Source organism: Monodelphis domestica, chromosome 3, assembly GCF_027887165.1.
Source record: "Monodelphis domestica isolate mMonDom1 chromosome 3, mMonDom1.pri, whole genome shotgun sequence".
Lineage (NCBI taxonomy): Eukaryota > Metazoa > Chordata > Mammalia > Didelphimorphia > Didelphidae > Monodelphis > Monodelphis domestica.
In genome coordinates, this window is record NC_077229.1 from 216,831,592 (window position 1) to 216,857,101 (window position 25,510).

Here is a 25,510-nt window from a genome sequence, read left to right on the forward strand (position 1 = left end):
GTCATCAGTTCATACTGATACAGCAGGGTTCCAAAAGGATATAGCAGAACCTTTAAAAATTTCTCAATTATGGTAGATCTCTTCTTAGGAAGGTTCTGTGGGAGGGACAGCAGCTATGTTATTGATCTGTGAATCATCTTGAAAGTTCCCAGATCTTGGACCAATTCTGTAAAGACACACATTTGATAGACAGGTACTCATGCTTTGGGCCTTATATTTCTGCTTAAATTTCTGTTTCTTATAAATTGTCTTATGCTTTATTTCAGTTTTGACTCTTGGGAAAAGTTTGCCTTTCTCAGCCCCTCACTTACTCAACAAGATAAGGAAGGCATGTACCACTTGCCTTGAGCTTCTGACACACAACCACACCCACCCTTAATTGTACTTTCTGCAACCAGCCTAGAGAAATGTTACTCTGGTGAGTCATAGTGCTGATCAGATGGAGAGGTTATATCTTGTTTTTTTATCCCATGGAATTTTTCCTATCACAAGCGTTCCAGAGTAGAGAACCCAGATATTCAGACTCTGATAAAAATCCCTTTAGCCCCTATAAGCCTGGAATACTTTAAAATTTGGTGTAATGGGCTTGACTAATACCATATGTTCCTAGTTGTTTATTACTGGACACATTGTGCTTCCAGGGATCAGGAGTCTGGGTCCTAGATGACATACAGTTGATTGGGCTGCTGCTTTGGGGCATTCTGTGGCTATAACCACTAGTATGAGGAGCTCCTAATGGACATCTGTTCTTCTATATACCTCCAATAACTGTCTATAATCATAGGTCTCTAAATTTGAGTTACTTATTGTACTCAATAATTTGAACCCATATTTTGATCAGTTTGTTCATCAAGTTAACACATTTCATAATTTTCCTAGTTCTCCCTGAAAATGTTATTGCAATGATCACAATGGAATGAATGAAAAGAGCATTTTATCAAGAAATCTGAATTCAAACTTGGATTCTGCAACTTGTTTAAATAATTTTACTTCTTTGAGCCTCAGTTTTCCTCATCTGTAAAAAGCCTTCATAATCTCATTGGGGGTTTTCTTGGCAAAGATACTAGAGAGGTTTGCCATTTCTTTCTCCAGCTCATATTACAGAAAAGAAACTGAAACAGAGTTAAGTGACTTGCCTAGGATCATAGGCCAAAGATGAATGTAGGAAGATAAATCTTCTTGACTGCAGGCTGGGCACTGTATCCACCTGAACACTTAGGTGCCCTCAAATAAAAGTTAGAGTAGATGTTTCTAAGCTTCCATCCACTCTAACATTTGATCCTGTATGATTCTCAGATACTCAGTTTCCTCATCTAAGGTGGAGATAATGTTACAAAGTCTTTAAGAGAATCAATTGAGATACTGTATAAATCAGCATTTTGTAACCTTTAAAGTGATATATTTTTGTATATTTACAAAATAGTAACTAGCAATAACTATAATATCCTATAATAAGACTATGATACCTCTTTACCTGGGTAAGGATTTTGGATTTGTTAAGGGTAAAAATTTGGGTTGAAACTGAATATATTATTTAGTGATCGCCAGGGATTTAAATTCTAAATCCCAATGAAATACTCAAGTCAGAATGGAATTTCATGGTGGTTTATTTACAAAAGAAGGAAGAAATGAAGAAGAAGGAGAAAGAGGGAAAGGGGTAAAGATCTACTCTGGCCTGGCCTGAACCAGAGAGAGTTCAGAGGCCTCTCAGCCAAGAGACCTTCCCAGAAGATTAAATCTAGCTTGGTTTCCAACTAGGAGGCCTCCTCCAAAATGAGGGGCCTCCTTGGAGATTGGAACCTTTAGAAGGGTCAAGGGAAGGAGAAGTCAGCCTTAACACTTACCACACAGTCACCTAAGGAAACCATGCTTCAGAGCTCCTCCAAGTCAAGTTTTTCCACCCAACTCCGCCAAAGCCACAAAAGTCCCTCTCACAGGAAGTGATGTGAAATATAAAGGCAGTTCTTTACATCACTTCCTGTATCTCACATGTACCAATGGTGGCTTAAATTTGGCTTAGGACAGACGAGGGGGTCAGTCAGTCGTCTCAGATTTGTCACTTGCTAGCACAGGCAGGTCACAGACCTTCCTCCCCCACTCTTAATCCTCAAGTGGGGGTGTATACATTCCTGGTTGCTAAAATTCTAAAGACTAAGCAGAGTGGAGTAAATCTAAAATTCACCCGATTGTAAATTTATCTGAGTTACAATTGTTTCTTATCATCATTTATACTCCATGCCATCTACTTTTCTCTTCTTCTTCTAACCAGATCTTGAGCATTCATCCTTTTTTTTTTGGCCCAGAACCAATCTTCCATGCCACTTCTCTGCCATCTCCTAACAATGTCATCTTTGTGCCATATTTCCCAACTTTCCAACATTTCTTTATGTTTTATCTTGCCCTATTAGAATGTAAGCTCCTTGACAGCAGGGGCTATCTTTCTTGCTTGTATTTGTATCTCCAGCACTAAGGAAAGTTCCTGGCAAAATGGTTCTTGTTACACTTAATATAGTGTGCTCGCTCTCTCTTTCTCTCTCTCTCCTCATATTTATATATATACACACACACACACACACACACACATATATACATGCAGATCTATATATCATCTCCAGCAAGCAAATGTTACAAACCAAGAAGGGTGCCTTCATTTGGATGATTGGAAGAGATTGGCCAATAAGAATTCCCAGTCTGCTCAACATTCAACATATTACTTACTCCTTCTTCCACATTAGGAATCAGTCCTGCTAAAATAGTTATGGATTGAATTATTGATGACTTGTCTGGGCTGTCTCTAATCAGATTTATACAAGAATTTACAAAGTATATATGCACAATTTTGAATGCTTCTCTGTCTGAAATTTCTCTTTTCTCATTTTTATTATATTCTGCTAGAAGTAAAGGAAATAAAAAATGTTTGATTCCTAATACTATAACTGAAGTCATAAAGTCTGTGTAATACCAGAATTAAAGTGAAGATGGGAATATGTGATATCATACTTTTGATCTCCTGTGAAGGATATTTCCCAAAGCCAGAGTTTCATAAGTAACTGTTATCAAATACTTTCATTTTTTTTCCTTTGAAAATATTTCCTGGATCTGCCTCTTCCTCTTCAGTCCCATTGCCGTCATCCTAATCCAGTCTTTCATCAACTCACATGTAGAGTATGGCAAAACTCTCCTACTTAACCTTCCTGCCTCCAGACTCCCCTCTAATTCATGTTGTACATGGTTGCTAAATTAATATCCTAAAAAAAGTTTTCATAATGACCATTCCACTGCCTAAGAACCTACAGATGATTCCTTTTTTCTTTTTCTTTTCTTTTTTTAAACCCTCACCCTCTGTCCTAGTATCAGTTCCAAGATGGAAGAGCAGCAATGAGTTGGCAATGGCTGTTAAGTGACTTGTCCAGGGTCACACAACTAGGAACTCTCTGAAGTCAGACTGGAACCCAAGTCTTTCTGAATCCAAGTCTGGCACTCTATACACTATGCTACCCAGCTTTGCCTAGCCCCTATTTCTGATCACATTCTTCTAACTGGCTTTCAAGATACTTCCACTCCCCATAAGGTAGTCCTATTGCCTAACTTTATTTCCCACTAATTCCTAAAATTAGTTTTCTATTTTTAACAAGAGGGTTCTAAACTTTTCCACACTCTTCATTTGGGATATTTTTAAGCAAGTTAGAAAATTCTGTCTCCAAATTGTGTGTAGATTAAAGTTTGGTTTTGTTTTTTTTAACAAATGACACATTAATCCCCATTGCCTAGCCTTTTTACCACTCTTTTATCTTGGAACCAAAGCACTGTATTGATTTTAAGATGGAAAGTGAGTTTTAAAGAAAAAGTTTCAGTGATGGTAAGCCCATTGTCACTTCAATTGTTGAAAATGTCTACTCTTTGTGCTCCTACAACAATGACCAATATGGAAGTGTGTTTTGCAGGACAATAAAAATTAAACATTTTAAAATTAAAACAACTTTTCTACTCATTCACTAATTATCCTACAAACACACATACAATACAAACACACAGACATATGCACACATATACACATGCTTACACACATGCACACACACCTCTTGAAACCATTGAAAATAAAATGATAGTTCAGTGTTATTAGCTGCCGACATAAAATTTACAAAGACAAAAATTAACCGCAGATAAACATAAACCGCCCCCAAGCAACACAGTGAATCTTATTTTCAATGAACAGGAGAGACAACAAATTGTATAGCATGCATTTCCTTTTCCCAGTAACTCCAGGTAACCTTATCCAGGCCAAGCTGATTGTCATGTTTTCGCAGAGATTCTGTTTGTAGGAGATGTGTAGCGTCAACAAGTCACCGCCAGAGGGCAGCCATTAAAAGGCTGTGAAGGTCATCATGGCCTAAACACAAAAACCAAAGGGTAAATTGAGATATTCAAGTAATGAAGATGAAGATATTTTTGTATGCAGGCAGTGCTTTTAGCGTTGATAAAATAATATCCAAATTGAGATGCTTACCTCTAATAATATTTGGAATTGTGACTACCCTTGCCATAAAGACCATTTTGATAATGAATTCAGAATAATAAACATAGGGAAAACAGTCACTATTCCCCTTCTCCCATCTATGATGGCCAAGTGGAAAGTGGATGATCAGCTCTTTTCAAACAAATCCAGTGAATTTCAGCATGAAATGGGGTTTATTTTAAACCGGTCACAATAAAGGATGGAGAGGTAATGGATTTACCTATATTTACTTATTCAATGGGAAATTGTGAACTGAACAATTTCCCTGTGATAACTTATTCAACATTCTTATGAATTTATGTAATGATACCAACCATTTCCTAAACTGAATTTCTAAACTTAACTTCTCAACCAAACATTAGTCTATATTTCAAATTGCTTACAGTATCTCTGTAATTAATGTCCCAGTGTTACTCAGAATACTTTTTCAAGAATTTAGTACATTCGTTAATTCACTGATGTGAACATTCCCTCCTTTGGTGCCATTCACACCCTATCCACACTTCATCTGGTGAGATTCTTGACCATATTCTTTCATAGACGTTCCAAATGGGATCTATCCTGGAGAGGCCTTTTTTCCCCCATTTCAAGGGTACCTTAGGTTGCTCATACACTGTGCTTTGCTCTCACCATATAACTAATCCATCACTCTGCCTTCTAGTCATGCATTTCCTTATTGATTTATACTAGTTGTGTCAAAATTTTTAAAAATGGGACCACATGCAAACATTTTCTAGCTTTTATTGCATTTTTATTTATTTTGTTAAAATTTCCAATTTACATTTTAATCTTATGATGGCTTTGTTTGGGAGTTTTGTGGGCCAAATGCAAACTAAGGATTGTGTGTTTGACACCTCTGACTTATATTACTTCTTTCATAGATCATAACTGAACAATGCAATCTACTTGTACAAATCACTATTTTTCTGTTGCCTTTTCACAAATTTGATTCTTTTGAAATTGGACCATTCCAAAACTCAGCATCATTGGAAAGACTTTGGCAATTAAGTAGATTTTGTATTGTTAGGAACTTTAAAACCAATTTTTCAGAAGTGATACAGCCTATTTCCTCTTCCTTTTTCATTCATGACCCTATACATGTTCATTTGCAATGTCTACCCCAGATACAATTCTCAATGTGTTAATGAATTGGTCATCTAAGTATTGTTCATAGTCAGAATAATGGCCATTTTCATCTGTTTAGTTTTTTTTTCCCCTTATGAAGATTGTTAAGTCAATATCTTTCAAGTAATCATCAATCTTTTTGAGGAAACTATGCAGAGTTCTAGAATTTGATACCATCAATGCAACATCATCTTTTTAAAAGGAGCACCTAAAAAACTTGATTCTCAAGAGCAGAGGTCCTTAATCTGGGGACCACAGACCACCACCCAAAAGAGTATGCAGATTTCAGGGAGTCTGCAAGTGGGAGCAAATTTAAATCTTTATTTTCACTAATTTCTAACAGAATTTCAGCATTTTCTTCAATTATGATTATATACAATATACTCATAGGATTAGCAATGCCTATGACTATTATCAATAAAAATCACTGACAATTTTCCATCACATTATAGTTGTGATATATATCTCAAAATATCATTTATGTTCATCAGCTCTACAAAATTACTGTAGAGATAGATCTAGTCTGCCATAGATCACATGTAATTGCAATCTTCTTCTCTATAGATGTTCAGCCAATGCAGTTGACCAACAATCAAGCAACTCCTCACCTAGTTGTCATTAACTATCAAACTGAGACTATGTGTTCCCACATGGATATTCCAAATATTTATATTACTTTCCAGTATTCCCTATCTACAATTGTTTACTGATCAATATGCGGAAAGAGGTGAGTTGTTTTAATAATTTGTTATAGTTTTGCACAACTGAGCTGTTCAAATTGAGAATTCTTTTTTTTAATAAAATTAATAATAACTATTTAATTTTAAGCCAAGGAGCAATATGATGACCTCTAAGGTTCAGGTGATTCCCTTCTTTAGTTTTTTTTTAAGATATTTTTTCCCAATTACATAGAATAACAATTTTTAATGTATGTTTTTTCTAAATTTTAAAATCCAAATTATCTCTCCCTTTCCAGAGATGGTAAGCAATTTGTTCAGGGTTATGCATGTATCATTATACAAATCATACTTCTATATTGGTTACTGTTTAAGAGAATACAATAAGAGAAAACCAAAAACTCCAAAGTGAAAACTCAAATAAACTAAAGTGAAAAATAATATGCTTTGATCTGCTTTCTGACTCCAACAGTTCTTTCTCTAGAGGCTGATAGCATTCTTTGTGTCAAGTCTTTCACAGTTGATCATTCCACATTATTGGTGTTACTGTTCATGCTATTCTCCTGGTCCTACTTGTTTCACTCTGCATCAGTTCATGTTCTTTCCAGCTTTTTCTGAAATCATCCTGCTCATTATTTCTTATAGCAAAATATATTCCATCACCATAATATACTTCAATTTGTTTAGCTATTCCCAATTGATAGATATACACTCAATTTCCAATTCTTTGCCACCACAAAAAGAGCAGCTATAAATATTTTTGTACAAGCAGGTCCTTTCCTCCCCCCCCCAATTTTTTTACATCTCTATGGGATACAGACATAGTAGTGATATCAGCAGATCAAAGGGTATGCACAGTTTTATAGCTCTTTGGGCATAGTTCCAAATTATCCTCCAGAATGGCTGTACAAATTCACAACTCCACCAACAATACATTAGTGTCCCAGTGCTCCACATCCCCTCCAACATTTTTCACTTTCTTTTCCTATCATATTGGCCAATATGATAGGTGAGAGATGGTACCTCAGATATATCTAGGAATTTGCTTATCAAGATAAACACAGGAAATATAAGAACACAATTACAAAACACTTTCCATACAAATAAAGTCATATCTAAATAACTGGAAAAAGTATTAATTACTCATTAATTACTCATAGACCAAGCTAATATAAAAAATAATGATTCTACCTATGGTATTAAATTTATTCAGTGCTATATCAGTCAAACTAGCAAAAATTATTTTATAGAACTAGAAAAAATAATAACAAAATTCATCTGGAAGAAACAAAAAGTCAAGAATATCAAGAGAATTAATGAAACAAAGCGAAGAAAGGAGGCCTAGCAGTACCAGATCTTAATGTGTAATATAAAGCAATAATTATATTATACTTATTGTGTATTGTATTGTATATGTACTACAATTGTACAAATTGTACTATAAAGCAGTAATCATCAAACTACCTGGAATTGGTTTATGGAACTTCATGTGTAACAATGACCAAATATCAGGAAGGACATGACCTCTGATCTTGGGCTAAAGGAAATCCTTATGATTATGTGCCCATCTGAAGGTTTAAAAAAAACATTAAAAGTACTGAAACATTGAATAATTTGTATATTTTGATTTATTTCACTTATTTTTATACACATTTCTTGACAAAAATATTATTTCAAAAATAATTGGAACAAAATATTTTATTTTAGCTTTATTCCATATTTTTACAGATCTAATTTATTCTGAAATGTAAAAAAAAAAGCAAGTATGATGAAGGTTATGATTATATGATTTCACTTGCATTAATGAACATTATAGGACCCAAAAACAACAATGTTTTTTGAGTAGAAAAATTCTTGTGAAGGAAGTATAATAAGCACCTCACCTCTGTCCATTGTGAAAATTCCTAGAAAGATGTGAGTCCTTTTCCTTCAAAGAAAGCTAAATCTGAAAAGGTAGGATACTTCCAAAATTTAGATGTATCATGTCACAAAAGCATACTAGAAAATCACTTACTGAACTATCAAACAAAATTCTTTACTATTGTTGTTGTTGTTGTTGTTGTTGTTGTGCCATACTATTAGAGAGACTTTTAAAAAGTCATATTCACCTGAAATAGATGAATTAGTTTATATACTGGAACCAGGAGGTGGAAAAAACATAATTCCACTGTCAAAAAAAGTTTAATTTCTTTTTAACATTTTGAAACAGTTGACAGAGAAATTGGTAGCTTCACAATTCCCTGTTTGTGTGCAACTGGATAAAATGACATAGATCTCTGAATATAGTCAGCTCCTTGTTTTTGTTCACTTTGTGTATGCTGATGCCAACAAAGATAAATTCTTACTTTTTGAGTCCTTTTTAAGAAACAAAAAGTGTATCAATGTTTACATAAAGGTAAAAAGAATTTTTCTTTCCAAAAAACAAACAAGAAAACCATGACTGGAAAGAAAAGCTTCATAATCTTTGCACAGATAGAACTCTTGAGACATTTACTTTAGTGACAAAGGAAGTTCCTCAGATCATTGTCACTCATTGTTTTTTTAATACACACATTAACAACAAAGATTCTTCTGACAACCTTGAAAGTTTTGTCAACAGCCATGAAAATAATCAATTTTATCAGTAGTCTCTAAATCATGACAATTAAAAAAAATTTTTGTCAAGAAATAGGAGCAGTATATGAAGTGCATCTGTCACACAGAAGTTCACAGGCTTTCAGAAGAATGCCTTCACGTGTTTGTTTGAGCTAAAGGCAAGAATTTCACTTTTTCTAAAAATAAAAACCACTTTTAGAACATGTTGAAAGTATTTTATACATTGGTTGGCTTACTGGCAGATTTTTGACCATATGAATGAAATAAATCTTTTCATTTAAAATTCTTAAGTCATCATTATGGAGACTGTTAAAAAAATGTTCACATTTTCTAGACTAAATTGTCTATATGGAAGAATAGGGTAGAGCTCAACATTCTTGCAAACATTCAAGTGTTGAGTGAGATGCTTTACCAAGATGGGGCTGAGATAGAAAATTATTTGTCTATTCCTTAGAAAAGAAAAGAAAAAGCTGGATTAATTATGGTATACAAACATAATGGAATATTATAGTGCTGTAAGAAATGATGAAAGAGACAAATTTCAAAGATACCTAGGAAGACCAGTATGAATTAATGCAGAGTGGAGTAAACAGAACCAGGAGAACAATTTATACTATAACAGAAACATTGTAAAAAAGAATAACTTTGAAAGATTTAAGAACTCTGATCAATGCAATGATAAACCATGGTTTCCTAGGACTGATGATGAAGAATGCTATTCACCTCCTGATAGAGATGCAGAATGAGACATATATTTTTGGATATGGTCAATGTGGAAAATTGTCTTGCTAAGTAAATACACAAAACATTTTTGCTTGTTAAGGCTTTCCTTTTCTTTTTTTCTGGTGGGGAGAGGGAAAGAAAATAAACACTTATGAATTGAAAAAATAAAAATTTTAATCAATGGAAAAAACTCCAGGAATTGATGTAGAACAGAAGGAACAGAACCAAGAGAACATTGTACACAGAGACTGATACACTATGGCACAATTGAATGTAATGGACTTCTCTACTAGCAGCAGTGCAATGAACCAGGACAATCCAGAGGAACTTATGAGAAAGAAAACTATCTATATCCAGAGAAAAAGCTGTGGGAACAGAAATGCAAAAGAAAAACATATGATGAATCACGTGGTTTGATGGGGATGTGATTGGGGTTTTGATGTTAAAAAACCACTCTACTACAAATATGACTAACACAGAAATGGGTTTTGAACAATGATACATGTATAACCCAGTGGAAGTTCTTGTCAGCTCTAGGAGGAGGGAAGGAAGAGAGGTGGGAAAAATCATGAATCACTTAACTATGGGGAAATATTCTACATAAATCTATTTTTAGAAATTTTAATTAAAAAATAAATACTTCAGACCTTTCTGGAAATATGCCTTCTGCCTTCAAATCAATATTGTAAATTGGTTCCAAAACAGAAGAATAGTAAGGGTTAGGCAGTAAGGGTTAAGTGACTTGCCCAGGGTTACACAGCTAGAAAGTATCTGAAGTCAAATTTGAACCCAGGACTTTCCAATTCTAGGCCTGACTCAATCCACTTATCCACCTAGCTGTTGCCTCAAAAGTGACTTCTAACTTAATGACTTTAAAGTTTAACTATGGATTTACAATCCTTTTCTTTCTGACATATACTATAGCAAAGATGTTGATCTAGCTAAGAACTCATTAAAAACAAAAAAAAAATTACCACTGATAGAGCTTAGCTCAAAAAGCTTTGGTGAATTCTGGTCTAATTTGAGAGTAGCCTATTCTTAAGTAAAATGAAAGTTTTTATTTCATTTGCAACAAAATAGCTTTGCAAATTTGGATTTTCTTTTTTAAGATGTTTTTATTCATATCATTATATCACTATATTTCCTCCCCAATAATCTTTCCCCTCCTCCTCCTAATATGCCATCCTAAATAATAATAAATTATATATACATAAAATCCTTACCTTCTATCTTAGAATCAATACTGGGGGAGGAGGTGAGGGAGCAGCTAGGTGGCTCAGTGGATTGAGAGCCAGACCCAGAGATGGGAAGTCCTGGGCTCAAATCTGGCTTCAGACACTTCCTAGCTGGGTGACCCTGGACAAGTCACTTAACATTGCCTAGCCCTCACCATTCTTCTGCCATAGAACCAATACCCAGTATTGATTCCTTTTTTTTTTAACCCTTACCTTCAGTCTTGGAATTAGTACTAGGTATTGGTTCCAAGGCAGAAGAGTGGTAAGGGCTATGCAATGGGGATTAAGTGACTTGCCCAGGGTCACCCAGCTAGGAAGTGTCTGAGGCCAGATTTGAGCCCAGAACTTATATATGTGTGTGTGTACATATATGTGTATATATGTACATATATACATATACATATGTGTATGGTTCTTTTGTGTATTGGTTCCAAGGCAGAAGAGTGGTAAGGGCTAGGCAATGGGGGTTAAGTGACTTGCACAGGGTCACCCAGCTAGGAAGTATCTGAGGCCAGATTTGAACCTAGGACCTCTCATCTCTGGACCTGGCTCTCAATCCACTGAGCTACCCAGCTGCTCCCCTCCCCTAAAATATTTTTAAAGAAAAAAAAGCAGAAAATCAGCATAACTGATCAGTACATAAAATGGTATGAAAATATGCACAATGTACCAGCCTTATGGACTTCTCAACTTTGCAAAGGAGTGGAATATCTTCCTATATCTCTTCTTGGCAGTCATGATTGTTCTTTGTATTTTTTCAGCACTCATCTTTGATTTTTACTTTGTTTTCATTTCTTTGCTATAACAAAAGTGCTATTTTAAATATTTTGGTTTAAAAATAAGTCAATACTAAAATATTTATTATTAAAATTTAATATTAAAAGTAAGCAACTGCATTCCAGTATAGTTGGTTTTCTTTATAATACTATATATTTTATTTTATGTATTTAGCAACATTATTCTGAGGTCAATGGGGTTCATCAGACTACTGAAGGGATATCTGCCTCTTTCCTCTAGACCTTAGACACTTTGAAAACAGCAAATACCCTGGAGTGGGAATGGGGTAAAAATAAAATGAAACTATAAACTGAAAAAAAGACCAGAAGAGAGGAATTACAAGTTAAGTCCCATTTTATAAATTTTAGATAAGGCATACAGATCATACAGTCCAACCCAATTTTTTTACAGATGAGGAAAGTAAGGCATAGAAAAACTTGTCAAGTCAGCCATGTGGCAAGCAAAAGTGCTAGAATTTGAACCCACATCCTCAGCTGCTAAATACAGTATCTTCTCACTAAACCCCACTGCCATTTGTTCCTAATTGACAAATACATTGTTAGTACTATAGACTATTCGAAAAAAAACATTTTAAATATAAATCCTAATGGGACTGATTTGAAGTTAAATGAATATCTCACAGAATGTATTGTTGATTAAATTATATATAACTCTTCTACTTAAAAGAAAAATTACTTTAGAATCCTATTGAGATATATTTTTGCTTTTGCTATTAACATAGCCAAATCTCAATTGTCAGAGCAAACAGTGAGAGGTATTCTGGCAGATTATAGAAAATGGTAGATAAACAGCCAATGATTTTCCCTAAAAGCCACAGCAAAGTCTGAGACCAAATAATAAAATAGGCTAAGAATTACAAATGTAATCATCAGGAATAGCAAGGGTAGTGAATTCAGTCTCTTTCTCTTGGGAAGACAAACACAATATTCTTGATGAACAAAAAACAATGGATTAAAACAGTGTCAAGATATCTCCAAATGAACAAATGAGGAAAGTAGTGGGGAAAGCCTGCTTAGAGATTGCAGGGGGCTGGGGGAAAGACTTGGGGACCAGCTGAGGCTTTCCTGCAGACTGCAGAGAAAGGAAGAAGGTGGGAGTGGACCTGAAAATTATAAAGGTATCTGCCCAACAAAGCCTTGGCACACTGGGCATTTGGGGGCCCAAATGTAGGTCCCAGCTGTAAATTCCACCAAAACATATATATATATACACACACACACAATTATTTATGAAGGGAGACACCTAGCAGCAATCTGGGATACTCAGTAGTGTCTTCTGTTGTGGATTTTTTCTGGAGCCACAGCAGTCCCTCTTGTACTTATACTGCTTTCTTTTCCTCTTGTGTTGAATCAATCCAGAGAAGAAGATGCAGGAAAATGAGTTTTACTGAGCCCTCCTGGTTTTCTTCATTCCCTGTTACTGGCTGGCTGATCTGTCAATCCATGTTAAGTCAGCTGGCGATATTGTTGAAAAGAAAGAGAGTGTGTTCTCGTTCCTTAGCATTTTTACTGGGCTATCTAATGATTTCTGGAGTCCTGTTATTTCCAATTTACTGCCCATAGCTCTGCTGCGCAGAAGACAGAAGGCTTCCAGAGCTTGCATAATTTACCGTGTGCAGTCCACGGGCAGAAAATCGAGGCTTTGCTGTCTAAATTGATGAAATTATAGCTTAGACCTCATTACTTCAGGTGCCACCAAGTTGGAATTTGCAATGCTAAGAAAGCTAGGTGAACTTTCTCTCCTAAGAAAGCCTTTAAAAGGGAAAGCAACATTGTCATTAGATTTCAGGAAACATTGAATTTTTTTACCTACTCGAAAACACATTTTTAGGTATATTAGCAAATTAGTTGTTTACAAATTCAATTCAATAAATTGGATTTTGTTTTATGAGTGGGTAATTTCTATCTCCCCCTACCTAGCAAGTATGAGGCCCAATCTCACAATGATCAGCACAGAAGCACTGACGTCCTGTATTTTGGATTTGCTCCAGTTTCCTCCTCTTTAGACAACACAGGACTCCTCCCCTCCCCCACCATATCAGCTCCAAATTTTAATACAACCACTCAATAGCCCACTGTTATTAAGAACTCCGTAGTTCAAGGGACCTGCCAGGCTCAGATTATTCAAAAGAACTATTACACCTGCTCAATATGCATTTATTAAACATCTACTATGTAACAAACCAGACAAGACTTCTACTTAATAAGAGCTGACATTTAATAGAATATAATAAATAGAATATGATATGATATATGACATGACAAAATAACAAAACAACATAATAGAATAGAACATAAAATATATTACATAACAACATAATATAACTTAATATAAAGCAATACAATGCACCATAACATAACATAATATAGCATAATAAAAGCTGACAAACATCTTTTAATTTTTGACATGTATTATCTCATTTGAACCTCACAACAACTCTTTGAGGTAGCCACTACAGTTATTAATATACTCATTTTGCTGATAAGGGATTTGAGATTTAGAGAGGTGTTGCTGTATAGTCATGTCTGACTTTCTGTGACCCCATTTAGGGTTTTCTTGGCAAAGATACTGGAGTGTTTGCTATTTCCTTCTCCAGCTCATTTTACAAATAAGGAAACTGAGGCAAACAAGGTTAAGCTAATAAGTGTCTGAGACTGGACATGAGTTCAGGAAAATGAGTTTTCTAGATTCTAGGTCTACTCAGTGCTCAATCCATTGTACCTCCTGCCTTAGTGTAGAAACACTCTTTACTCATGGTCACCCAATTCATTACTATGAGGGGAAGGAGTCAAACCTAAATCACCTGCCTCCAAGTCCAGTGCTCTTACCAACACACCACTTTGCCCAATCCAAGATACTTTGTAAGCATTCAGAATATCAGAATTTCATAGTTCAAAGAGACCTTAAAGGCCATCTCATCCAAGCTGGAACTATACTGTGGAAAGGAAATAAGACTGACAGTTTGTGAGGGAAGGGGCCAACTGGGAGTGGCAGTTGGGTCTTGTGACTAGCACTTCCTTCCTGGGGGGGTGGGGGGAGGGCTGGCTTCCGGGTGTTGGAGGAGAGAGGAGCTTGTTCAGCCCAGTCTGGAGTGGCATGCTCTTCTTGGTTCAGCCCAAAGACACAGGCTTCTAAAGGTTAGAATTGTTCTTGTTTGCTTTCTGTGTACTGCTAAGATTCTGAATTAGAACAAGGAGAGTAGACGGGAGTGGGACAAACTCTCCGCCAGCCTCTGGGGCCTGGCCTCAGGTCTGAAGCTGAGAAAAACTCCAATCCCAACTACTTATTAGACTTTATGTTATTTGAATTCGCAGTCAGATAAGTGGACTATCTTTTCTGGTCATAGAGGGAGCTGAACCTCACTTTCAGTCATTTAAAGACAAACCGGCCTTATTGGACCCCTGCTGTTTCCTCTCAGCAGGGGGCATCTCCCTCCCTTGACTCACCAAGCAATATTCCCTCTCTCCCTTTAACTCCTCCTTACCCCTATACAAACCTCCCATTATTCCTCATTTATCCCATTTTTCCCAATCCTATTTCCCTTCCCAATAAAATATTACAGTTTTTGGCAGAGCCAGCTAGGTTTTCCAACCTATTTTTGTTAAGAATTTGGGAAAAGGAAGCAACTGGAGGTTTCAGAGAAGTTGGGCCTGCATACATTTCAAAAGCCTGTGTGACTGTGAAAAGTAACCATTTTGAGAGCAATGCTGAGTGCAACTAATCTGCCTAGTGATACCACGCCCAAAAGAAACCACTCCTCCTGAGGGGAGGAGGGGACTCTTAAAGGGCCAGACTTAAAAACATTTTTTCTGTTGCAAAAAGCTTTTCAAGATACAAGAAGGCAAAGAAACTATTACTTGCCATGGGTAATCTAGCCTGGATTGCATATTTCTTTTATATGTTTTTTGACTTATTGTTTGTCACGATTCCAGATTATTTTTATTTTCTGCTTAGCATCTATGAAAGTTTGCAATGACTGAATATAAGTATGTATTGCTTGATTTCATTCATTCCCACATATGCTGGAGCATTAGTCTTAGTAACCAAATTATACTATGCCCTAAAAAAAGGTGTGCATCTAATTTTTGGGAAAAAAGCAAAAGATAATGAAATGGCTGTGACGATTTTAGTCATGAAGGAGGAGATAATGCAAATAAAGGAAATGATGAAGCAACTGAGTAAAGAGAAACAATGTGGCAAAGGTATTAACACAATAAGACATACCTAAAAATAACAATGTAGTTCAGCAAGAAAATACAGATGGGGCTGAAGGTGGAATACCAATATTGCCACTAAGAGATCAGACAAGCCTACAACCAGATAGCGGCATAATTCATATTAAAACACATAAACCATTTACAACAGCTGACCTTGAAAGTCTGAAAAGACGGATGCCTTCCTGGTTTTCAGAACCAATGAGATGTTTAAAAGAATTTTAAAAAGCAATTAGGCTTTATGATCCAGATTTCCGGGACACTGAAATTCTTCTCTCAGAATTATTTTCAAAAAGGGAAAAACAACAATTCCTTGATGAAACAAGTAAAAATCCAAATTTAACATCATGGCCAGAAAAAGGAATAGACTTAGAGTTATCTAATAATGAAAATCTACGTTACCTAAGAAAGGCCAGAGAAGACTTTTTAGAGGCAATGAAAAGTTTTTCAAAAAGACCAGATACTTGGGGAAAATTTGAGAGATTGAGACAGGAGAGTAGGGAACATCCATCAAAGTTCCTCGATAGAGTGATTGAAGTAGCAGAGGATGTGCTTGGATTTGAAAATTTAACTGAACAAAATCTCCAACACATAAGGAGACAATTTGTGAAAGGCAGTAGTAACACACCTATTAGATCATATTTTAAACTTCAATGCCTAGATTGGGAAACACTAAGTCTGGAAGATTTAAGAAAAACTGCAACTTACATATTTTCAGGTCATAAAGAAATGCTAGAGGAAAAGGATGAAATAATAAAAGACCTTAAAGCCAAGCTCAAGGAGGCAAATAGCTCAAGTAAATATTTAAATCCGTATGCAGAAGAATTCCAACCAATAGTAAATGCACAAGAAAAAGCAAACACAAACATTGTTATGCCATCCTTAAGTCTCCGTGATAATGCAATTCTATTGCAAACTGATGATGAATTGCAAAATGAATGTTCAAAGCAACAAGAAAAGTCTGTAGATGAAGAACAAAACTGGGATTTGAATAAAATAGAAATAGAGGCACCTATGGTCCAAGTGTGCCAACAAAATGAGAACACAGAACCAAGGGTTATGATGAAAGTGGGTAATGAAATCTACCCAGCTCTTATTGATACAGGAGCAACTAAATCTATTTTAAAAACATCTCCTGAAGACAGCCAAATCACAAGTTACATACAAGTTAAAGAGCTTGCAAAAGACTTGGGGAATATAGAAACCACTAAGCAAGAGTCAATGCAAGACGCGAATCACACAGAATCACTATATTCAATAATGTTTGATTCAGAAAATGAAGAAGACCAAGAACCTTATGAATATATCAAACCTTACGATCAAAATTACAAAGCTTTACAAGAGGAGGAGACAGATAATTACATTAACAACTCAAATCAAGAACAAACGATCCAGTCAGAAGAGTTAGTTAAGGAAATAAACTACACAATCACATTAGAAGAAATGCTGGCAGCATTGGGAGTCAAGAATTACGAAGAACTTTGTGAAAAGTATGTGGAAGTGGATAAAGTGGATAGAGACACTAAATTTGAAGTACAAGAAAATCATATACCTGATCCAAAACAAAAGGAGGAAGAAGCAAACAATGTAATGCTCCTATCACATCTTTCTTTCTCTGACATAGAACTTCTCACAAACTAGACTGTCAATTAACAAAATATATAAAAGCTTTACAGACAAGAATAGCAGAATTGCATGAAATGGGCTTGATACAACAAACAATAGCCCTGGATTACAATTTGCACAACATCAAACCAGGAGACATAATATACTTAAAAATTTTCAATAGAAAATTGGCTACAGACATAAAATGGACTGGACCACATGAAGTATTGCTTACTACACCAACAGCTATAAAAGTTGCAGGGAAAGACTCATGGTTTCACTGTTCCCACGTGAAACCAGAAAAAGTTCAACACCACTGTAACAGACATCGAAGATAATTAGACCACAGATAGGGCTGAGAAATGGAAACAAAAACTAATTAACTTAAAAAGTACAACACAAAGAAATAATAGTGACACATAATGTTTGAGACAACTTTCCAGCCCAGAGGAAAAGCAATCCAGAGGAAAAGCAACCCAGAGGAAAAGCATCCCAGAGGAAAAGATTTTAAACCAGCCCAGAGGAAAAGCATCAAGAAAAGATGCTAGAGACAAGAAACAAAGAGGAAAAGCTGAAATGAACAGCTAAAACTTTGAACTTTGTAAATGTGTTTATATAAGAACAGGACAGATTGAAAATGAGACTTATATGTAAGACTGAGTGTGTTGAAATAATAAAACAAAAGTAATTTCACATATTAGGGAAATAGCATGCATCACTACATAACATAGAAGAAAGAAGAGATCCATCAGTCAACATGAGAAATGGAAATCTGAAGAAACTTGATAAGTATTAATTCAACACAACATTATTAAACACAAAACACAAAATCACTAACATATTGAGAGACCTTGTTTATATAAACAAGTGTCTGAAATTGTATTTATGCAAAATGTAAATATGTATATAGTGAATTCCATAAGATCTTTGGCAAATAGAAAGATCAATAGATATTTCTATTTGACTGACATCATAATGTGGAACAATGTATATTGTTATATTATATATAAATAATTTCTGTAAATAATCTATTAGTTTTAGTTAACGCAGAGTAAGTAAGTACAAAACTAAGATTCAAATTTCTTGTAATAGTTTTGTTCAACATTTATTGTACTGAATTTATTGTAAAACTCCAAAATTACCCTTACCCTTACTTTCCCTCAAAGAATCCTTAGAGTAGATTTAGTAATGGTAATTTGGTAACTATAATATAAATGTGACCTTGGGAAGGCCACAACAAAAAAAGGGGATGATTGTGGAAAGGAAATAAGACTGACAGTTTGTGGGGGAAGGGAACAACTGGGAGTGGCAGTTGGGTCTTTTGACTAGTACTTCCTTCCTGCCTGCTGGGGACGGGCTGCCTGGTGTTGTAGGAGAGTGGAGCTTGTTCAGCCCAGTCTGGAGTGGCATGCTCTTCTTGGTTCAGCCCAAAGACACAGGCTTCTAAAGGTTAGAATTGTTCTTGTTTGCTTTCTGTGTACTGCTAAGATTCTGAATTAGAACAAGGAGAGTAGACAGGAGTAGGACAAACTCTCCACCAGCCTCTGGGGCAAACTCTCCGCCAGCCTCTGGGGCCTGGCCTCAGGTCTGAAACTGAGAAAAACTCCAACCCCAACTAGTTATTAGACTTTATGTTATTTGAATTCGCAGTCAGATAAGTGGACTATCTTTTCTGGTCATAGAGGGAGCTGAACTTCAGTTTCAGTCATTCAAAGACAAACCGTCCTCATTGGACCCCTGCTGTTTCCTCTCAGCAGGGGGCATCTCCCTCCCTTGCCTCACCAAGCAATATTCCCTCTCTTCCTTTAACTCCTCCTTACCCCTATACAAACCTCCCATTATTCCCCATTTATCCCATTTTTCCCAATCCTATTTCCTTTCCCAATAAATATTACAATACAGAAATCACCTCTCCGACCCCTCCAACAAGTAATTATATGATTTTTGCTGAAGATTTGAAGGAGTCATCTACCATCTCCAGAAGCAACCCACTGCTACTTTTGATTAGCTCTAATTGTTAGAAAAATTTTCTTTATGCTGGGCCAAAAAATGAATATCCTCAATATTAATAGTACCTGCCTCCTAGGGTTGTTATGAGGCTCAAATTAAATAATACTTGGAAAAAGTTAGGGAGAGTGACTGGACATAGTAAGTCCTATAAAAATGTTAGTTATTATTAGCACCCCAAAGCTCCTGAGTCTAGCTAGTGTACTTGAACAAATTGACATATTTCTTTTATTTTTTTTTAATTTATGTAAAGTATCAGATCTGTTTCAATGGTATCAAATTCATATAGAAACAAATCCTTTCCTGGATGCATGTTGACCTAAAAGAACTCAAATTAGGGCAGCTAGGTGGCATAGTAGATGAAATACTGGGCCTAAAGTCAAGAAGACTCATCTTCCTGATTTCAAATCTGGCCTCAGACACTTACTAGCGGGGCAAGTCACTGAACAAGTCACTTAATTCTTTTTGCATCGGTTCCTCATCTGTCAAGTTAACTGAAGAAGGAAATGACAAACCATTCCCAAAAATGGGGTTGTGAAGTTAGACATGACTGAAACTGAACAAATGTTGGATTCTCTTTTTGTTTCATTAAACATTTCCTAGTTTCATTTTAATCTGATTCCAGTGGATTTGGGTTTTGTAGGACAAGAGTTTGATATTTTTGTGTTAAATCACTCTCTTAGATTGGTAAATATTGATCAGATAACCATAAATCACAGAAGTACACAAAGAATGATTTACTCAAATTAGAAATTCAAAGTAAATATGAGAAAAACATTAAATTACTCTAAGATCTTACCACTTTTTCCCTAGACCAAATAATTTCCCTACCCTCAAAGAAAGAAGCCTATGAGTCTGGTCCAACCCTTATCCTTTGCCCTGCATTTCTGCGTCCAGCCTAGTAGAACTAGAAACAGTGATTAACAATTTCCCCATCCAATGACCACAAAAGGTGCTGCATCTCTACATATGAACCTCCATGGTCTCATCTTTAGAACTGTGAGAAATCAGGATACTGCAGTTAATTGCTTCCAGCACACAACAGTCAATCAGAGCAAGCTCCTCTCTCAAAAGGCTGGCAGGAGGTAACCAAATCAAGCCTAATGTGTAAGATTAGCAAGCATGGATAGCAGAGCTATGGTATCAATGCCCCCAAAGATTGGCATTGACAGGAGGGGAAGGGCAAGCTTCAAGGTCTACAAACTCAGGTAGAATAAAGAATGATATTTTTCTTCCTTGGCTGTTCCTTCTCTATTTCTGTAACAGCGAATAGTATGTAGTTGCTTTGAGGGTAAAATACTTCTCCTCATGCCCCCCATGCTCTAGTCCCATTGACCTATGCCTTCATCCCTCTAAAAATTCCTTACTTCTTTTTGATCCAGTCAGGTAAAAAAAAAAACACTTAATTTTATACTAACAGAAAAGAACAAAATTTAAAGTAACAAATACTTAAAAGAGCAAGCATTGCAAAGCCAAAGAAATGCATCAGCAGTGATGCTCCCCAAACAAGCAAGATGCTCCCATGCAAGTCACCAGTTCTGCTTTCAATGGCCATCCCCCAAAGGTTAGGGGTCTGATCTCTTCCCATTCCATGGATTCCACACTAAAGGAGAATGGAAAAATAGATAAATGACCAAAGCAAAAGGAGACTGAGTTGTCCCAATCACCTAAAAAAGTTAATTCACTAACAAGTACTTCATCTTCAAGTCCTTTTTTCCCTTTTTCCTCTGGTCAATAAAAAAAGAGTTCCCAAACATCTTCCTTTCCCTCTTTCCTCCTGCCTACTGCTTGCAGTCTTTTCTAGTTACCTCATTCCACTGATTGCAGCAGGGCCAAGGTAACATCTGCAAACCTCCGCAGATAAATGGAGCATGGAGCTAATAGGTCAAACATTGCAGACCGCGGAATTGTAGATCTCTCTCTGTGTCTGTCTGTCTCCTCTCTTACCAATATGTGAGCAGCTAGGTGTCATAGTAGAGAGATTAGTGGCCTGGAGTCCGGAAGAAATGAGTTCAAATCCACTTCATACACTTACTTAGTCATGTGACCCTTAGGCAAGTCACTTAACCCCTGTTTACCTCAGGTTCCTCATCCATAAAATGGAGATCATAACAGCACCTGATAATATAAAAGCACCAACCTCCCAAGGTTGTTGTAAGGATTATATGAGATAATAATTATAAAGCATTTAGCACAGTGCCTGGCACATGGTAAGTATTATATAAATATTAGCTATTAATATGTTTGTACTTTGGCATCTCCCTGCTGCCACAGGAACTCTCCCCAATGAATACATTCTGCTGATCCCAAAGTATCAATGGATATATTCAGACTAATCTAAAGAATACTCTCCACATTTCTAAAGCAACCATGGGAACATGAAACATCTCCTAAAAGTACTGCCTACATATCCTTCTTCAACTTCCTCCTTCAAGCTTATATTTCTCACTCAGAGCTTAACATAAACTTTTCTAGGTGGTGTCATAACTTGCTAAGGGCTCAGAAATCTGGAGGAATATGGCTTCCAAAAGGTACTGTTGTTCCCATGAAGGAATTCAAATACTCCGGAGGACCTAGTACACTCTCAGTTCTATTCTCTAATATTAACTTGTCCCTCACTGATACAAAGCATTCCTTTTCTTCTTACCTGATTGAATAATGTATTCTCCATTATGACATCCAAATCTTCTCTCCTTTTATTCCTCTATATAACGCCCTCCAATATCCCACTTGGAGATCACCTTGCCGCATATCTTACTGAAAAAAATTGAGGTCATTCACTGTGAAATTCCCCCTTCTTCCTTATTTCATTCCTAAAAATATCTTTTATAACATCTTTTTTTTCTCTTTTGTTGCAATGCCTAGCAAAGAGAAAATCCTTCAAGACCTATCCCCTTATTTAAATCCTTGATCCCATCCCATCCTGTTTCTTTTGGGAGTAAGCCAGTAGGTCATCAAACATTAATTAGGCGCTTACTGTGTGCTAGATACCAACCTAAGTGCTGGAGATACAAAGAAAGCAAAAAACACTCCCTACCCTGTCACCATCCTATCCCTCTCTCCCCATCTTCCATCTCTTCTAAACTACTATTTCTTTTCCTGCTGTCTGCAAATATGTCAATGTCTCCTCATCTCAAAAAAAATTTTTTTAAGCATTTACCTGGCCTTGCCATCCCCTCAACTGCCATCCTATATCCATTCTTCTTTTCACAATCAAACTTCTAATGGCTTGGGGACAAGGGGGCCTATTTTCTATTCATGACTTCCATTAGCTTTCCACATTCCATTCACTTTATAACTTATTCATGTTCCAGTTGCTGATTCCACTACTTAACTGATACTGTTCTTTCCAAGATTACCAACAATTGCCAACTAAATTCAATGATAATTTCTTATTCTAGCTGACATAGTGGTTAAAGTACTTGACCTAGAGTCAGGAAAAGCTATGATGAAGTCCAACCTCAGATATTTATTCTCTGGGTGACACTTGGCAAGTGACTTCACCTCTGTTTAAATCAATTTCTTCATCTGTAAAATAGGGATCATAATAGCACCTCCTGCCCAGGATTGTTGTTGGGATCAAATGGGGGTAATAACTAAAAAGAACTTCTTACAGTACGTGGCACATAGTAGGCATTATATAAATAGTTTCTATCACTACCATCTTAGCTGTATTTGACTATCCTAGAGCTTTTGACATAACCCACAACCCATTCCTCCTGATTGTTCTCCCTCTTTCTTTGGCTCCCAAGATACTCTTCTCTTTTGACTCTTTATTTACTTGTCTGACTGGTAATTCTTATTACCCTTTTTCTGAATCATCATTCATATTCTACCATCTAAACACAGGTTTCTCTGGTGACTCTGTCCTAGGTCCTTCTCTCTTTGTTTCTATTTCTTCTCTTGGAAATCTCACCATAGCTCATGGATTCAATTACTTCTATTCATATAAGATCCTACATCTCTGTATTCTGCCCTCAACTCTCATACACACACTCACACACATACACACACACACACACACACGCACACAAACGTGCACGTGCACGTTACAACACACACACACACATATATATGCATGCATATATATATATATATATTTTTAGTAAGGGCACAATTCTTTATTTATTAGCCAAAACAATTCTAATTACATCAAAGCTTGGAAATGAAACTGTTTGAAGTTGTCAGTCACTGAGACGACAGAAGGAAAAAAGCAAGTTTGGTTGGAGAGTTTGCTCATTAAACTGAGCTGGTTCATTCATAACAGCTAATTCCTGTTCCAAATAAAGATGGAATTTCTTTACTCCACCTTCTCATAGACCCTGTGGCAAATGACATTGTTCATAACAAAGTCCACCACTAGTTTTCCATCTTCTACTTTTCTTGTTATTATGTTTTCCTTCCCATCCCATGCCTAGTGCTGGATCAATGCACCATTTTCAATGAAACAAAGGGTCTGAGTTTTTCTGCCATCAGCTGTGGTTTCTTCAAACTTCTCACCAAGTTTACAAGAGAATTGCGTAGTTTTAAATATATATATATATATATATATATATATATATATATATATATATATATAGAGAGAGAGAGAGAGAGAGAGAGAGAGAGAGAGAGAGAGAGGGAGGGAGGGAGGGAGGGAGGGAGGGAGGGAGGGGGAGAGAGAGCTAAATCACTATATGCTAAAGATCTCCACTAGGCATATCAGATTCAACCTGTGCATATGCAATTTGCTATTCTGCCTCCTGAATGTACCTCTCAGTCAAAATTTACTCTCTCTACATAGGGTACAACTATTCTCCTAGGTACCCAGGTTCACAAATTTAGAGTCATCCTCAACTTTTTGCTTTCCTTTACCCTTCTACCTATTTAGTTGCTGAGACTTGCTGACTATCTCCATAGCACATGAACATCTGTTCTCTTTTCTCCACTAGCATGAGTAATACACTACCTCAAGCTCTCATCTCCCTTTGACTAGACAATTACAAATTGTCTCCTCATTGGTCTCCTACTCCTAAAACCTCTGTTCTCCAATCCATCCTATACAGCTATTAGAATAATCATTTTGAAGCACATGATTTACCCATGTCATTCTTGATTAAAAATTATATATATAGTATGTATTGTGATTTTTAAATTTCCTCCATCTTGCTTGGTCTAGCACCCAAGAATGTGCACACCCACACTACACGGGCATGTGCTAGCTAATGACAAATCAGAAACAACTAACTGCCCCCTAGGTTGTCCTAAGCCAAGCTCTAGCTACCATTGGCACATGTGAGACGCAGGAAGTGAGGTAGAGAACAGCCTCTGGGGTTCTCATCACTTTCTGTGGAGAGGGCTAGATACCAGTTCAATCCTGGAGCTCGAGCTAGGAGGAGGCCTGTAGAAAGCTTTCCTTCAGATCGGTCACATGAGTGATAAGGACTGACTCCCTTCTCCGCCTTGGCTCTCCAAGGCCTTAAGCTCCCGCTTGGCTCAGCTTAAGCCAGAGTGGTTGAGTTAACCTCTTTTCTTCTCTCCCTCTTTCATTCTCTCCCCCCCTCTCTCTCCCCCTAATAATTTCTTTATCCTATTATAATTAAATTACCATAAAACTCCATTCTGACTTGAGTGTTTCATTTAGGATTTTTATAAGTAAAATCCTTGGTGACCTATAATTAATATAATCAGTCTTTAACCCTAAATTTAAATCTAACAGTATAAAGTCTCTTTCTGTGTGTGTATATGTATATTTTTTGAATAACATATTAGGTATATTTTATATACACACATATATCCATCCAGTGGTTCCACATTACTTCTAAAATAGAATAGAAACAACTTGTTATTTAAAGTTCTTCTTAGTCTGTTTCCAGTTGATCTTTCTAGACTGCTCTCCTTTATATACTTTATGCCCCAGCTAAACTGGAATACTTGCTATTGCCCAAACTTGGCACATTCCCTTGTGCCTTTGCATAGACTTCTTCCTATTCTTGGAAGATCCTTCCAAGATCCAATCCTCTACCTCTTAGTATC

The 25,510-nt window shown here is 36.3% G+C and overlaps 1 long non-coding RNA gene across 1 annotated transcript in view; it reads right to left on the bottom strand.

Moving 5' to 3' along the window:
* Positions 1 to 1,589: 1,589 nt before the first annotated feature.
* The window catches only part of LOC103100084 (uncharacterized), a 77,353-nt gene continuing 53,432 nt past the window's right edge, over positions 1,590 to 25,510 (bottom strand). Inside the window, exon 2 of the long non-coding RNA XR_465025.2 lies at positions 1,590 to 4,390. This is a non-coding gene — a long non-coding RNA (uncharacterized LOC103100084). The remainder of the gene's footprint in view (positions 4,391 to 25,510) is intronic.